This window comes from Charadrius vociferus, unplaced genomic scaffold (genome assembly GCF_000708025.1).
Source record: "Charadrius vociferus isolate BGI_N301 unplaced genomic scaffold, ASM70802v2 scaffold19, whole genome shotgun sequence".
NCBI lineage: Eukaryota > Metazoa > Chordata > Aves > Charadriiformes > Charadriidae > Charadrius > Charadrius vociferus.
In genome coordinates, this window is record NW_009650173.1 from 490,995 (window position 1) to 506,109 (window position 15,115).

A 15,115-nucleotide genomic window follows, 5' to 3' on the forward strand; every position below is an offset into this window, starting at 1 on the left:
AGCAGGAAAGGTCTCACTCTTTTGGATGACTGCTAGAAAGATAAATGAAGGTTTGAATCCAGTCCGTAAAATTTAAAGTTAATAGCAGTTGGTGACAGATACGTGGCAGGAGAGAGAACAGAATGGCCACGTTTCGGGCTATTTGTTCACATTTTATTTTGTATATGTCAATAGACACAGACACAAGAGACTGGAAAAAGGGACCAGACACGGGCTGCTCTGGATTTGTAGCAATGGTGTGCTCTCATAGGCCTCAGTGATTACATTTATGACCAAAGGCCTGAGACTATTACATTACACAAATTCTTTTCACTCTGACTGCACACAGGGATGTATGAGGTTTCTCTGGAAGAAACAGAAAGAAGGGGAAGGAAGGTGAGCTTGCCAGACATATTTGATAATGTGTCCTCTTGAAAATAATAAGTTACATGTAAGACCAGAAAGGTAACACAGGACTATGCCAGGATTGTCTGTTTGTTAATAAAAAATATAATTTATTTTGCTAAAATCAGACCTTTTTCTTGAGAGGAACATGAGAAAGATGAAATGGCAATGTCCTGCTTTAGGAGCCCTATCCAAGGTGTAAGGGTTTGACAACTCCAGTGGTACCAGAATCACAACAGACAAGAGCTGGACAGGAGGACCAAATTAATGTTCCCATCATCTTACTGTATCCACTCTATGTGTCTGTAACAAAAGGGGAGCTGGAAATTACGCTGTGTGTGTTTGGAAATCCTTTTTGTTCCTGGAGGTTGATGGTAATATCTCCTAGTATCTGTTGCTGATGTTGTAGCTTGTTTTATATGTGCATATTCTTATTTGTGAAAACTCTGATAAAATATTAATTGCAAATAGGAGAGAAAGCAGAGAAAAAGAACAAACCAGGACTGAGGAGAGATTTGGGAGCTTCATGTAAAGAAAACAACTTTGAATGATGAAATCAGTCAGTGCAGGGATTAAATACAGATTAAAACAAAAGGTGGTTTTTCTGTGCAAGACTACATCCTCTGCTTACCCTCCTGGAACACGTCCAGGGCAGAGCCGCTGCAAATGTAAACTGACATAGTTGCATAAACATTTATGAAGAGGCCATAAATGGTTTACAGTAAGCAAAGGTTTGACCCCCTCCATTAAGTTTCATTCTTTTCTCCCCACAGAAATGATAATAGAAATCTGAGCTGGCTGAACTGAGGTGAGCCTATGGTTGTGGCATCATGGTTCACAGGAGAAGAGAAGGGCAACTGAAAGGTAAGAGTCCTTCCCCTTTCCTTCCCTTCTTTTCCCTATACACGTTAGTCACTGACACAAATGCGCAGGCTTGGCTCAGAAGCGCACACTCCAGCACAGGGTTCCTTGTGCAAAAACAGTGGTGAAGCGGTGTCCCTGCAAACCCTCAGGGCTGAGCTGTTCTTTTAGCTCAGTCTCCTCAGCCTGTCACAGAGTGGCCTGAAGGCTCCAGGTAATCATTTCATCTTCCTGCATAAAGCAAACCCAATTCCTACTGCAACTCTACCACCTTTTTTTGATGTCCAACCAGCAATGGTTCAGTCTGAGCATCTTTCTGGTCACAAGCACAACGATGGCTCTGGCTAGGGGAATTACTCAATTCTGTTTGTTGGGAAAGCTGTACAGAAATAGAACAATTAAATGCAATTATGCATAATAGAGATAATTAGCAGGTTGGTGCTTATCTTTAGGGAGCTCACCCTGCCTGCTGATATAACTTCATTTTTCATTGTGGCCCAGTTTACAAATAGACGTGTGAAATCCTGTATTCCCACCTAGCATTGGGAAGGCATGTTTGAGCTCTTAAGTGGCATGTAACAATAAGCTCAAGCTGAAACAGACTGTGGTATGGTGGCAGTTAAAACACTCTTTCAGGATGTCGCTTTTCTTATCCAGTAATATGGTTATCATTTAATTATTCTTTATATTATTATAAACTTTATAGTATCTTATCCAATAATACCATATCTTATTTCAGAATTGAAAACACTGCGCAACCAGGCTAATTTGACTACTATGCTTTCCTACTGGACGTATCACATCAAAAGCACGTACCCTCTACAAAGTCTATTCAAACAGCACGCTAGCAAACACCGAAGTAACCGTTTGTGTTGCACTTGGTCAGAAAAGTTTTCTTAAAACCTAGGGACAGTCCCTGGCTCCTTTCCCCCACCTGAGAATGAAACAGTGCCTGCACTGAGACAGCACAGTAGTAATTATGTGTGGGTGAAGGGAGGACATCCATTTGGTAAAAGAGAATTAACTATTGACACTACTGATTAAACTCAAAATGCTCTTCCAGTCTGAAACCTAAAGCTACTAGACGTGAAACCATGGTAAAGCCTCCTTTTAAATAATTGCCTATATTTGTAAGAAAAATACTTTAATTGCTTTCACACTATATCTCCCTCTTTCTATTTGATTATTTTCATTTTCCAAAATACTTTTGGGGTTTCTTTTTGTTTGGCTTTTTTTCTGGTTTGGGTTTTTTTCTTAGTTGAAAGATGGTACACAAATTACCCTTCTGGAGTGGGCAGCAGGAGATTAACCAGCTGAGTTACATGGACCGAATTATCATCTCATAATGCACTTGTTAGGTATGCACATATATGAGTTTTTATTGATCACATTTTAAATTGACCTGCAGGTAAAATACAATCTTACGGATTTAAACCATGCTCATGTTTTATCATCTTATGTGTAGCCCTATAAAAACTAGTTTGTACTTGTGATTTAAATAACTTTTAAAACAGATAAATGCCCACAGCAGTACTTCTTCAAGAGGAGGCTTTGAACAAGCATCAACAAGCATGCTAGCTGTTTTGCAGTCCACTTCAGCACAGAATGGACAATTGTGGTACTTTTATCTAAAACACTTCAGGAAGATACATGCAAAACACATTCTACCAGTACAATTTGGTCCTACAATATTGCAACATCACCATCAACTAACACAACAGGATAGAAATCCTGCAGTAATTCAGGAAAGTGATTTTTGAACAATCACTCTAGTACTTTCTTGGAAGTCCAAATGACTGAATATATATACGGACTAGTAAGTCATTAGGGTAACTTTGAAAATTTTACCGAGAACTTGGACCTTTCATTTCTGTTACAACAGTGAATGTGACAACAGTCCTTGTTCAAGGGACTGGACACTCAATACTCAAACATTTGCTTAGTCCCTCTGAAGTCAAGACACTTGCTGTATGCTGATTTACAGCCTTCATTCAAAGTTCCTTTGCACTTTCACTGAAGACGCAGCTTTAGCAAAACACAACCACAGATTTTCACATCACCATCACATACATACTTCCTGAGCAGCTACCAAATTTCCACAGAAAAAATATTGCTTGCATGTTGGTACCAAAGCAACATGATTAAAACAAACCAACTCCCTTATTCTGTAACAAAATAAGCTTCCTTACATTTCATGACTCTGTTCTAGCCCACAGTACTTTACCATCTTTCTTTCGCTATAAGAGTATCGATGCGCAGCTGTATCTCCTGGGCAACTGGAAGGGAGCACCTTTGTTTAGGAAATCAGTTAGGTTCGACAAAAGCCACTTACCTTTGCAAAAAGTGAAAGTACAAGGATTCAGCATTACTGTCAATTACCAACTCTGTAAACAACGTAGGCAGGATTTGTGATCTGCAAAGTGTCAGAGTGAATACCGGCATGAGCCTTACGCACTTCCACACCTCCTTCAACCAGCCCCCCCCAGGTGCTTTTCAAGGGTGGATGAGTGCCTTGGCTCACCCTGCCAGGCAGGCGCTGGAGGCTGCTGCTTGCTGCCTGCTCTGCCTGTCCGCACTACAGCTCCAGCTGCATTCAGCGTCCTCGAGAAACTGCCTCTGGAAGCCTGGGGCTCGCAGCACATTAAAGTGATGCAAACAATGTTGTTCAAAACAAAACCTGGTGTTATTAATGTAAAGGTTTGCAGCAAGCAAATGATTAAAGTAACAAAAGCTTCATACCTGGGTATGAAGAAAAGCCTACCAGTTGTCTTCAAAGCTTGACACAGGTCTATGCCAAAAGGCTTCTGTTTCAGTCTCTTGTGTTCTTGAAGAACAGCCTCATAACTCATCACCTTCATAACTAATCTTCCTCTGGACAGTAAAAGGTGACCTTTTTGTGAATGGTTTCCTTTTTTTTTTTTTTCAGATCTGCTGAGAAACTTGGCCTGCAAATTTCCTTATGCCTAAAAAATTGCATCTTCCAACTAAAGTACCAATTATTCCTTAGCTTTCTTGAATTTATTTTCCTAGAAGTGTCCTAAGGGTGTTGCTTCACCTAATAGTCTCATTCACATTAAGTAAAAATATAAGACCAGCAAAGTAAGATTGGTATCACATTAATAAAGCTAGAAACACGATTCCCAAAATCTTAATAAGGTGAAAGAGTGAGATTTAGTCATGGCATATTTGTTATTTGTTCTGAACAAATTTCTTTTAAGAACAAAATTTATTTGTCCTATAAAAACAGATTAAAGATGAAAACACAAATGAGTGGTAGTTGAGAGCTGTACAGCCTAGAAGTCTTAAGAAGTCTTAAGAAATCTTCATAATGACTGGGAAATATTAGAGAAAATTTGGTGTCCAAAATATTTTCCCCACCTGCATTTCAGATTAACTAATTTGCTGTATGTTAGTTTTTCTATTTAATATTCTAAGCCTAACTTTTTCTGAAAACTTACTTGATTATCAAGAAAACTTACAATAAAGTTGTGTACAGTCCTGCTACTCAGGCCAACTCCAAAATAAAGGAGAAGCACCTTTGCCCTTTATTTGCCACTGGACAAAGCCAGACCCCTTGCTCATTTTTGGGGAACGCAGGGACTCCTCTGTACTCTTCAAGCAATCTCACATAGCAAATCAGCATGGAAGAGAAAAAGGAGAGTTTGTCCCTGAAGTCAGTGCCTCCCCTAAATCTCAATTGATACATTCAGAACAAAGAGCCCTTCTGCCCTTCTATTCCACCTTTCTCCTCCTATACAAATTCTGCTTTCAGCTGTAATCTTGAAATATCACTTGCATAGCAGCCATCTAACTGCCAAAGAGTTCATCCTCTGCTAAGCCAGTGCTCACTGGGAAAAACATGCGCACAGCACATGCAAGTGCCGGGGGCATAAAGTGAGCGTAGCAAAAAGCAGATCTGCGTAAGAATGCTCAAAATCAGGAAAAATACGAGTTTGTGATTTATAAAAGGTGAGAGCTGCGATAACGCATGCTGAATCTAGCATATACATGTAGCAATACTTCTTTCCTGCTGTTAGCGATCATCTGACAAGATGTGGCTACCTTTGTTCGCGCGGGGGCAATCGTGCTAAGCACGGTTCACAAAGTCGCCAGTTAGTACTTCAGTTCCTCCACAACGCAGCGCGGCTCAGCCAGGCGGCGCGGACCCAGCGCCTGGGAGAGACTGCACTGCTACAGATCAGCCAAGTCAGTGAGGGCCTGGCAAACTGAAAAGTGGTGCTGCTCTTTCTAGAAAATTACCAACCCCATTGCCATGGCAGGTTTCCCGTAGGGATAGAAAAAGAATTTTGCTGGGATACTCACATCTTATGTGCTGTGTTGCAGTGATGCTGCACAAAGCACATCCTACATCTGCCGTGCGAGCAGTGAGGGCCCGAGCAATTCAGACAACTTTTTTGCCCAGTGACAATATTCCAAACACCTACATGAAATAAAATCTGCACAAAACCCCGTGATGCTGTAGGGTACATGGGAAGGTAAATGAGCTCTGCTTACTTGGACATAAATACATGGCTTTGTCCTCACAGTGATGTGATGTAGTTTCTATTCATGAGAGCTTTGCTCTTAAAGGTCAAATTGTGATTCCCGTAGCAATTAACACTGAAATTCCACTGACTTTAAGTGCAATGAGATTTTTGGCTCCAAGTTTATTATTAAACTTTGAAAAGCCACCAGAGTTGCTAAAGACTTTGGAGCTGAAGTGGGTTGCCAGTTGCAGTAAATTATTCACAGGAGCTGCTTGATCATGTAGCAAAAGTTACAGTAAGATGTTCAACTTAACACAAGGTGATTATCTGAAGGATAAATTGCGAACTCCCCACTGGAAGTTTAAAGCAATACACACCAATTTTCAGGCTGAAAGCCATTTGTAATCCTTATGGCAATGTTCCCAGATGAAATCACGCTGGAGACTGGTACATGACTCTGCATTTATAATGAGCAAACTTAATGCTCACCACCAGCAGTATTTATTTGCTCCCCTGCTTTTGGCATAATAACTATGAGGGATAAGAAACCTGATTCACCACTACTTTATTCCATCTTTGAACCATATTTTTCTTCAAATTAATCCATGAAGTCACTTATTGTCAGGAGTAATATATTAACATATTAGGTCCAAAGCCTCACGGCAGATTCATACTTGACTACAACTCCAACTAAAGAGCACGGTCTGATGGATTCCCGTAAATCCGGACTCAGCTAACATTGCTCTTACTTGGCTCTTTGTATTGTTCCTGACTTTTACTCCAGCATTTCTTGTTACATAACCACATCTGAATGAAAGAACTTTCCAACCCTGATAAGAAAACTCTCGACAGAATCCAAGTTCATTGTAACACAAATACATCACTAAGATAAAAATCAAGTGTTTTTCCCTTTCCTATTCATGTAGGAAGTGACAGGAGAGAGAGGCTGTGCTGTCCTGTAGCCACAATCAACAGCATCACTGCGACTTGTGCTGCCTTCAAAAGAACTTGCTGCTGAAGAAGTACAAGCATAAGAACAAGGGGCTGAGAATTACAGAGAGTTACCCTACGCCATAGGTCAACCCTTACAAGATTCATGTTAACTTTTCTGAGGTAGGTTTTCAGCTGGTACAGCCTTGTCATACAACTTCAAAACAATTATAACCATATTTTATTCATGTTGAGGATCTATTCACTATGAAACTTGTCTTACTGATGAGGTGACAAACAGCTAGTATACCAAGCGCAGCAACACCATAATTCAGACTAAAATTGTAAAGTGTGTAAGAAGGAAACTGCTCACTATTTCATTTCAGTGTTTAGATTTTTATCTGCTGAATTAACCCATCAGCATACTGATTACCTGACCTACTTGCTCTTCTTTATGCCCATGCACTAATTAACTTCTGCACTCTAAAGCAACAAAGCCAAGGTGCTCAGAAACTTTAAATAATATAGTGTGATGCTATACACGCTTAAAGATACAAAAATGTTAACATATCATTTTAATAGAAAACAGAGACAAACTCAATGCCAACCTTTTTAATCTAAATTAATGAACCTATTTTGCAGTGGAATACCTAATTCTGCTGTTGCCTACTTTGGTATTCTGCTTTGGTTTTATTTAAAACAAGCACAGAAAAATCCTCTTACTTAAGTTCCACTTTTTAAATTTAATAGAACTGTCAATCGTTGGTTTTATATATGCTTTCAGTACTTACTTCCATTGTTTTCCTAATGCTGGTAGCTACAGAATTAACAAGACCTACATAAGTTAAAATTTTACTTGATTCACTTCCTAAAGCTTCTCTTGGTTTTGCTCTTATCTCTGCACAAGATCTGTACAACTCTTCCACAGGAAAAAAATAAAAGGCAGTAAAAAAAATACATCAGAACCATTCTGACATAGACAACTGTGTCCTTTTTTTTAAAAAGCATGCTGCCTTATGGCTCCTGTGACTTTGTCCTATCTGAATTTTCCTTTTCCCTTTCCCACTAATCCCTCTTTACCCTTTACAGTTTTCTTTGTGGATTCCTACAGAACCCCATGTCTGTCTTACCCCGTTTTCTTCTCCTTCAACACATGCACCTGCAAACAAACTCAGCCATTGTCCCCATATGCTGATGCACTGGTCCATCCTTTACACCGGAGTTGAATCCTTCTGGCCAAATTAAAATCCAAGATAGTTCTTTGCCATCTGTGTATAAGCATTTGGTGGCTCAGCATCAACAGGTTTAAAAGCAGATTTTTACCTTCTCACAGCTAGACCCAAGTGCTTCGCATTACTATGGGCATAGTCACATCCAGGTAATCATGCGTTTTTGTAACATACATCTTCATCTCGAACCTCTTCCAAAGTCTTCAAATCTTGTTATACAGCCTTTTTTCCTGCAAAACATCTCTAAAATACAGCTTTTCCACTCAAAGTTGAACCTTACTGGCTTCCTTACTCATACCCTCTTCAAATCCATCCTGAATCCTTCTGAAAACTTGGTTTTCAGGTTGCCTGTCAGGAAGGCAATATCCTTCCACTTGTTGTTTTCCATGCTGCATAAACTGCTTCATTTTCAAAGCCCTTCTCAAACCCCCTCTTTTCACTTATCAGACTAGCAAGTATCAATAGGTTATCTTCCAACTCCTAATTAGATCAGGATGCTAGCCTTCATTGGGCACATTTTTCAAGCAAATATTCCTGGAAGTTAAGAGAAGTAATGCTGGCATCTTCCAAGGAACTTATCTTCCTCTGCACACTCCACAGAATTTCCCTCTTGCTCACGTCTCAAAAAAAACCCAACCCAAAACAAAACAAAACAAAAAACAAACAAAAAACCCCCCCCCAATAATTTTTCTGATGTGCTAAAAGCATTACCCAAGAATGCTATGTCAGTACCTCATAGCATTCCCTTCTCTCTGCCACAATCTCCTGTTCCCAATACTCTATTTATAGACTTTAGCTTTTCAAGTCAAGGGCATACTTTTTATTATGAGGCTGTAGAGCACTTATAAAATAGATTTCGGGGTCATTATTGGGATGCCTAGAACTACAATAATAAGCATAACGATAAAAAAATGTTGTGCCAGGGATGAGTCAAGGTAGCTTACCAATTCTCAGAAAAAATGTGTTTTTCCTAGTGGTATAATCTTCTGAATGTTTTTTAAAATAAATTGTGTTATTTCTACTATTATTACCATTTTCTAAGCTGAATTTGACAAAATTTTGTGTCTGCAACTAATAAGTCAAGTTAGGCAAATTACAAGCAGGTGCCACACCTTCTTAATTAAGATACTCGACTAACATCTTGATCTTGAGGGTGTTTTTTTTTTTTTCCCTCTCAAATCTAGTCCTGTTATCTTTAATGCCGTATGGTAGTGAGCAATGACTATGGATACAGAGGTCCTTAATTCCTCTTGGCTTCCACAAGTGCTGTGCATTTTCAGCATTTTCTGAAGGAGACAAAGTAAGGTATAACTTTGAGAAGAATTCCCATCTCGTTAAAGATATTACTTAACCCCTATGCCTACTGGTGCTCCTGGCGCTGCTGAAAGCAATCACAAGCCCGTTTCTAATTTTAGATGAGCCAGATCTCACCCACTCTTCCTAGGATCACGCATACATTTGATTTGAGGTTTCCAGAGGTACCACATTGACACCAACATATTCAAGTACAAGAAGAACTGTCTAAAAATTAGTTATTTTGGTGCTGAAGACAATAAAATACAGACGTTAAAACATCTACATGAGAGTGAGGCACTATGTACAGAAAAGGAAAACTAAAAGGCAGCACATTTCAACCTAAGCTGGTTAGTGAAAGTCTGATTATCTTTTGTTTGTTTAGGCTACCAGCAGTGACATACTTATTTCTCCCAAGAAAACAAAACACAACACCCACAAGAGCTCATCAGTCAAACTTAAGTTTGTAGAGCGACCTCCTTGCAAGCACCTTTGAGAGAAGAACAAACTGAAATGCAAACCCAATTGCTCTTAATGTCTTAAAAAGTCTCAGCAAATGTAGTGGTTTTTTAGTCTGCTTCTACAACATGCAAAGGAGTAAATCCCATAGCAAGAAGAACGGGGCTTGATTCATTCACAGGAAACCTAAAATAAGTCTGACATAATTCCACTGAAATTAGATGAACTGTCAGGATCCAAGAGAGTCCTTCCCCCTCTTCCTTTGCACGTGATGCAGTTTACAGATGATACGTAACAAGCAGCACCAATACACTGACCTAGATGAAAACATACGCTGATTTGACTCTACAAAGGCTGCAGTCAGAACACAAGTGGAACATCTTGTTGAGACTAAGGTGAAGCCGGAACCAAAAGATACAGTAGGACTCACAGAATGTATAACAGTGAAAGGTGCTTCATACTGAGATTTTCAAAATCACCCCAGGTTTTATGGGAGGGTGGGCTACCTGTCATTACATTTAATCTAGGCTAGCAGAGTAGCTGAAGCCAAGCTATAAAGAACCCAGTTAGAGACTTAAGTTACAATGGACTGAATATGCTGAAATTAATGTGCAAATTAAAGTTGAAGTAATAGCGTAAGACATCCCACAGTCTGTCATGACTCTCTGGCACCACTGACAAAAGGGAAGCTCTGAAGGTTTCACCTAGTCCTATTAGCAGTGTTTCCCGCACCAGCAGTTTTAACCTTCCACTTGACCTCATAACCTCTCAGTGCCTGGTGTTAAATAATTATACTGTAAAAGTCTTATTATGGGTATTATTAAACTCATGAATTAGTTAGGAATGCAATGTGGTGACCCATGAGATGAGCAGCAATAGCTATCTGGAGTACTATCAATATTCTAACACAGTGACTAGTTCGAAAAATCTCTGCAGTGCAGCAGAGGACCTCAAAATAAACACCAAAACAAGGGAAAACACAGAAGTGCAAGAGAAACTCAGCACAGATGTACACCGCTTGCATAGACAATTTTCTTCAGGTTTTAGTCTCTCGCATGGCTTCAGGAATTGTCATACAGCTGAGAGTGTGACATACTGCCATCTGGGAACTCCATCTCAAAGGCTGATTACTTGCATGTATTTGTGCATTTCTACATAGGGAACATTTAGTGCTGCAGTTTCAGCGGTAAGCACTTCTCTTACCAAGCTCTGCCGCTTGAGCTACTCAGTGGATACTTCTGTAGTCCTTTCCCAGGTTAGAATCAGTCATTTTCAGAGTAAAACCCTGACGATATTAAAGTTTGCAGAGGTTTTGCCTCAGGTTTTCATATTATACAGTCTATAATTACAGAACAGGCAAATAATATATATGGCCTACTTTCATGCTCACTAGCATTATTTTTAATAAACTACTCTATAACAAATGAAATCTCTGCCGGGTTTAGTAGCCATACATTTAATATTTAAAAGAACCAGTGGTACTTTGTGATAATATGAATAAATTTTCAGATATCTCATGTCTATGTTGCGATTTCCTTTTCTTTAAATGACTTACGTGACTTAACAGCCAACTTCACAACAGTACATTAATGGAGGATGAGTTAGTTTGAATACTGATGATGCGGACATGACTGATAGTCACCAAAGAAAACGAAGAGCAGAGAGCACCTGTACCATTTTTTGTTGGTCACTTCTGTCATTGAAGGTTGAGCTTTTCTCTTTTTCTAAAAGGTCAAAGTGCCACTTACATTTCACTTTAAGATTGTGCTAATTGCTTTAACAGATGAGTGCCTTTGGTGTGGTTATTCAGTGGATAGGGATGAAAGGTGCAGATTGGTGCACCTCTCAGTCCCATGGAGAACAAAGGAAAGTTACTCAGTGTTCCCAGCCTGGCACGTTCAGTAGTATTTCCCCTCTTAAACCAAGTTAAACCCATTAAGCTGAGGAAAATGATTTCTGATATTTTAAATGGGCAGCATCAAAATCAAAGCAAATCCTTAAATACACAGGCCTACAAAAAATAAAAACATTGTTCCGGAGCTGTAGAGGATGTATTTCAAGTGACAAAGTCCATCACTTCAACTGATTTGTTTCAATCTTTACCGTTGGTCTCTCTGTAGAGACTGACAGAAGCTCATGAAATTTTATCCAACCCAATTGTATCCTAAAAGAAAATTTCTTTCTTGAAACATCTTTAAGCCTTCCAAGGCAAGTGGAGAAATATATGTGCCTTAATAGAAATGGCACTTTTCCTGCCCACCAAATGTCTTGAAGTAGTGGCTCCACTGTTTGCAGGGTGACAGCAAATGACACTCAGGGAAAAAAGTCAGCATCTAGAATTTAAATGAAGAGTCTGTATACTACGACCTCATCAAAAACTGTGGCTTCGATCCTGCCTGTGTTCATGAATAAATTGCAAAGTTCACAAAGCTCTGCAAAGAAAATCGAAACGTGTCTCAGGCTGGAATACCATACTCACATCCCAGAGATTCCTCCTTTCTTCTGCTCTTCTGGTCACCAAGAAAAGGGCAAAGAAAAGCATCACCTGATACATTTTCATCACTGAACGTACTTTTAGTGCTAGTGACATTTTTTAAAGGAAAGATGGGAATGAGGAAGGACATCAGAAGTAACCATACACAAAGATTTTTACCATGAGCACTTAAGTCTTAAAAAGACTGTCTAGACTAGCAACAAATAAATAAATAAAATTGTTTAAAAAGCAGAAAATTGCTTTGATGTCAAGCAGGACATTAATGCCAATTCAACTGTCCTAGCTGTGTGGGAAGCCGTACTGCTCTTGACTGAGTGGGCTTCATTTTGTCTATGACAAAGAACGCTGCCAACTTCGTATTGTGCCCCTTGCACAAATCAGGCTGTAAACCTTGGTAAGAAACGAAACAGTAAATACTATGATATGCAAAGGCACCTTGCTTAATTGTGCAAAACAGTGCGATACCTCCCCCCCTGTTTTCATTCATTAGGGCTTGATTTATGGGGCTTTCAATCATGCCGTGAAGAAAATTAGGTTTTACAGGTACCACAGGCCAAGTAGAAGAGACTCAGCTTTTTGGAGTAACAGCTCATGAGGTGGACGAAGCAGCAAAGTAAACCCAACAATTTGAAAACCAGGTTGTTTAAATGACCTTCAAGTGCAACAGTGAATAGCTAAAATAGCTGTGCTAAGCTTCAGGCTGCCGAGCTATCACTAGGCTTTGAGGCTAAGCCGCCTTCACCACGAAAGGCAGATTATGTCACAAATTTTCCCCTGCATTTTCTGCCTGTCTTAGGAGCTTCTATTTTATTATCTGAAGTAGATTATCCTATAACATATCTGCAGGACACAGACGTAAAGAAAAGAAAAAGCCCTCTGTCTTGCTGTTTAGGATTAATACAAAAACTAGGCACACCAGTCAATCATAATTAGAAGTCAATGAATATTTGCAATATAAATAATACATTTCTTTCAGGACTCTTTTAAGTACATTCATTTTACATTTTTTTGATTGTTCTAAAACAACAACAGTACCTAATGTTAGCAACCTCCTAATTTGTGTATGAATAAAAACACTAAGAAGAATTACTACGTTGTACAATAAACTCTTTAGCGATTTGTACCATTTTGCACAGTTGATTCTCCCCAAAGCACAAATCTGTGTCCCCCCACAGGCCCTCTAGGACCAGATCCCCCCTAGGAGTGCAGGGGCGTGCACCGGAGAAATAGGGGTTTGGGAATTAACCGCTCCCTCCCTGCTCCTCCCCTCCTTCCCAGGGGAGGATGGCCCATGCCCACAACTGAGGACATGCTGTGCTAAGGCACTGCCAAGGGGAGATGCACCGCCGCAGCCCTGACCCACACACCTACGCCAAACTGTCAGGAAGGAGGGGACCGACCCTCCCAATTCCTAGACACTCAGCTCCAAGGCCCAGGCAGCCTGTGCAGAAGCTTATGAAAGAGACAATTCAATACCCACATCCCATCCTCTCCACAACTGGGCTGTTGTGACCACAAAGCTTTGCGTAATTCACTGAACCAGCAGCCGCGTCCTGAGTCTCGTCAGTACCCCAACGGAGCAGGTGACCGCAGATCGTGGGGTCTGCAGTTTCCTGCTGTGGGTTTTGGAAATCTTACTATTCTGTGGTAGACACGTGCTGGCCTCACACTGCTTCAAGGCTCTTGGATTTCTCAGGTAAAGGGAGATTTCTCCTACACTGAACCTCTGCTTACAAGATTACTACATGGGAAAACCTATTTCACTGAGCGGGTTTCTCTGTATTCTACATATTATGTTGGTCTGTGACATGAATTAAGTGTAGCAAAACCACAAAAGAGCATTGGCAGAGCTAAATTTAACTTAAAGTCACATTAATTATATATACCTTTCCCCCAAACAAAACCAGACTGGAGTAAAATGTCAGATTTTCAGTCAACAAACTACTGGTCCAGATCCTTCCTTGGTAGGCATCTGGAGGACAGAACTACAACTAACTACAAGTTATTTCCTTTGTCATGCTCCTCTTCAAAAAGCACTGTTGTTATCCTGATAACCAGAGTCACAGGAGAACAATTCGTCAGAGAATCTCCAGTACAACTCACTCCGTGACTTATACTTGTCAGAATCACACTAGGAAAGAAACTTGGAGAGTTAAAAATTACACTACCAACTTGGAAATTTCAGATGAAATCTCATGGTCTGCTTCAAGCCAACAGAGCCCTTTCCTTGTGAACCAAACCGCATCAGCCCTAAATGCAGGTACCAGAAAATTTTACTCCTACAACATTCAAAGAACAACTTGGGAGATGAATGGGAAGGCTGAGGTGACAGGCTACGGCCTCATCTGAGACACTGAATCAGACTAATGTACCTGATCCCGACATGGTGTCGAGCACAATCTGACCTGTTAAGATCTGACTGTAGAGATTTATTATAATTTTGTGCTTGTAGTCATTGAAGGGAAGAAAAACATGTTGAAGACAAGGCAGAAAAACAACCTAAGTCCATGTGGACCCATCAGTTTTTGCATCAGAGAAGTGAAAGCAACGTGTTCACATCACTGATCCAGCCTTCCAGCTTTTAGTTTACAAACCTGGAGAAAAAGTTCTTCTATTTTGTAAGATCTGAACTTCATGCATGCACAACTGCTCCTAAGCAAGCCTTTTCACATACATTAATGTAGGTTTTTCACTTAGCTGTTCTGTCTTTGAGTAGGAGAGGTCAAATGCCGACGTCCCTCCCTAAGCATCTCTTCATAAGCACTCCGGAATCTTCTGCACAAAGCCTGTTTTTGCAAGGGAATCCTTTTAACTAATTAGCATTTCTTAGATGACTTGCATCCATTTGCACTTGTGATACAAATGTTTCCTATTCACAGGAGTACTGCTCTTTATTGACATTATTTTGACACTTTCTTCCCTCAACAATCAACTTAATACTGATGAACTCAAACTCCCTCAAATTTCATTATCTCAAA

At 40.0% G+C, this 15,115-nt stretch overlaps 1 protein-coding gene across 1 annotated transcript in view; it reads right to left on the reverse strand.

The window, feature by feature from the left end:
• The window catches only part of GALNT18 (polypeptide N-acetylgalactosaminyltransferase 18), a 240,562-nt gene that overhangs the window by 16,209 nt on the left and 209,238 nt on the right, over nt 1–15,115 (reverse strand). The window lies entirely within an intron of this gene.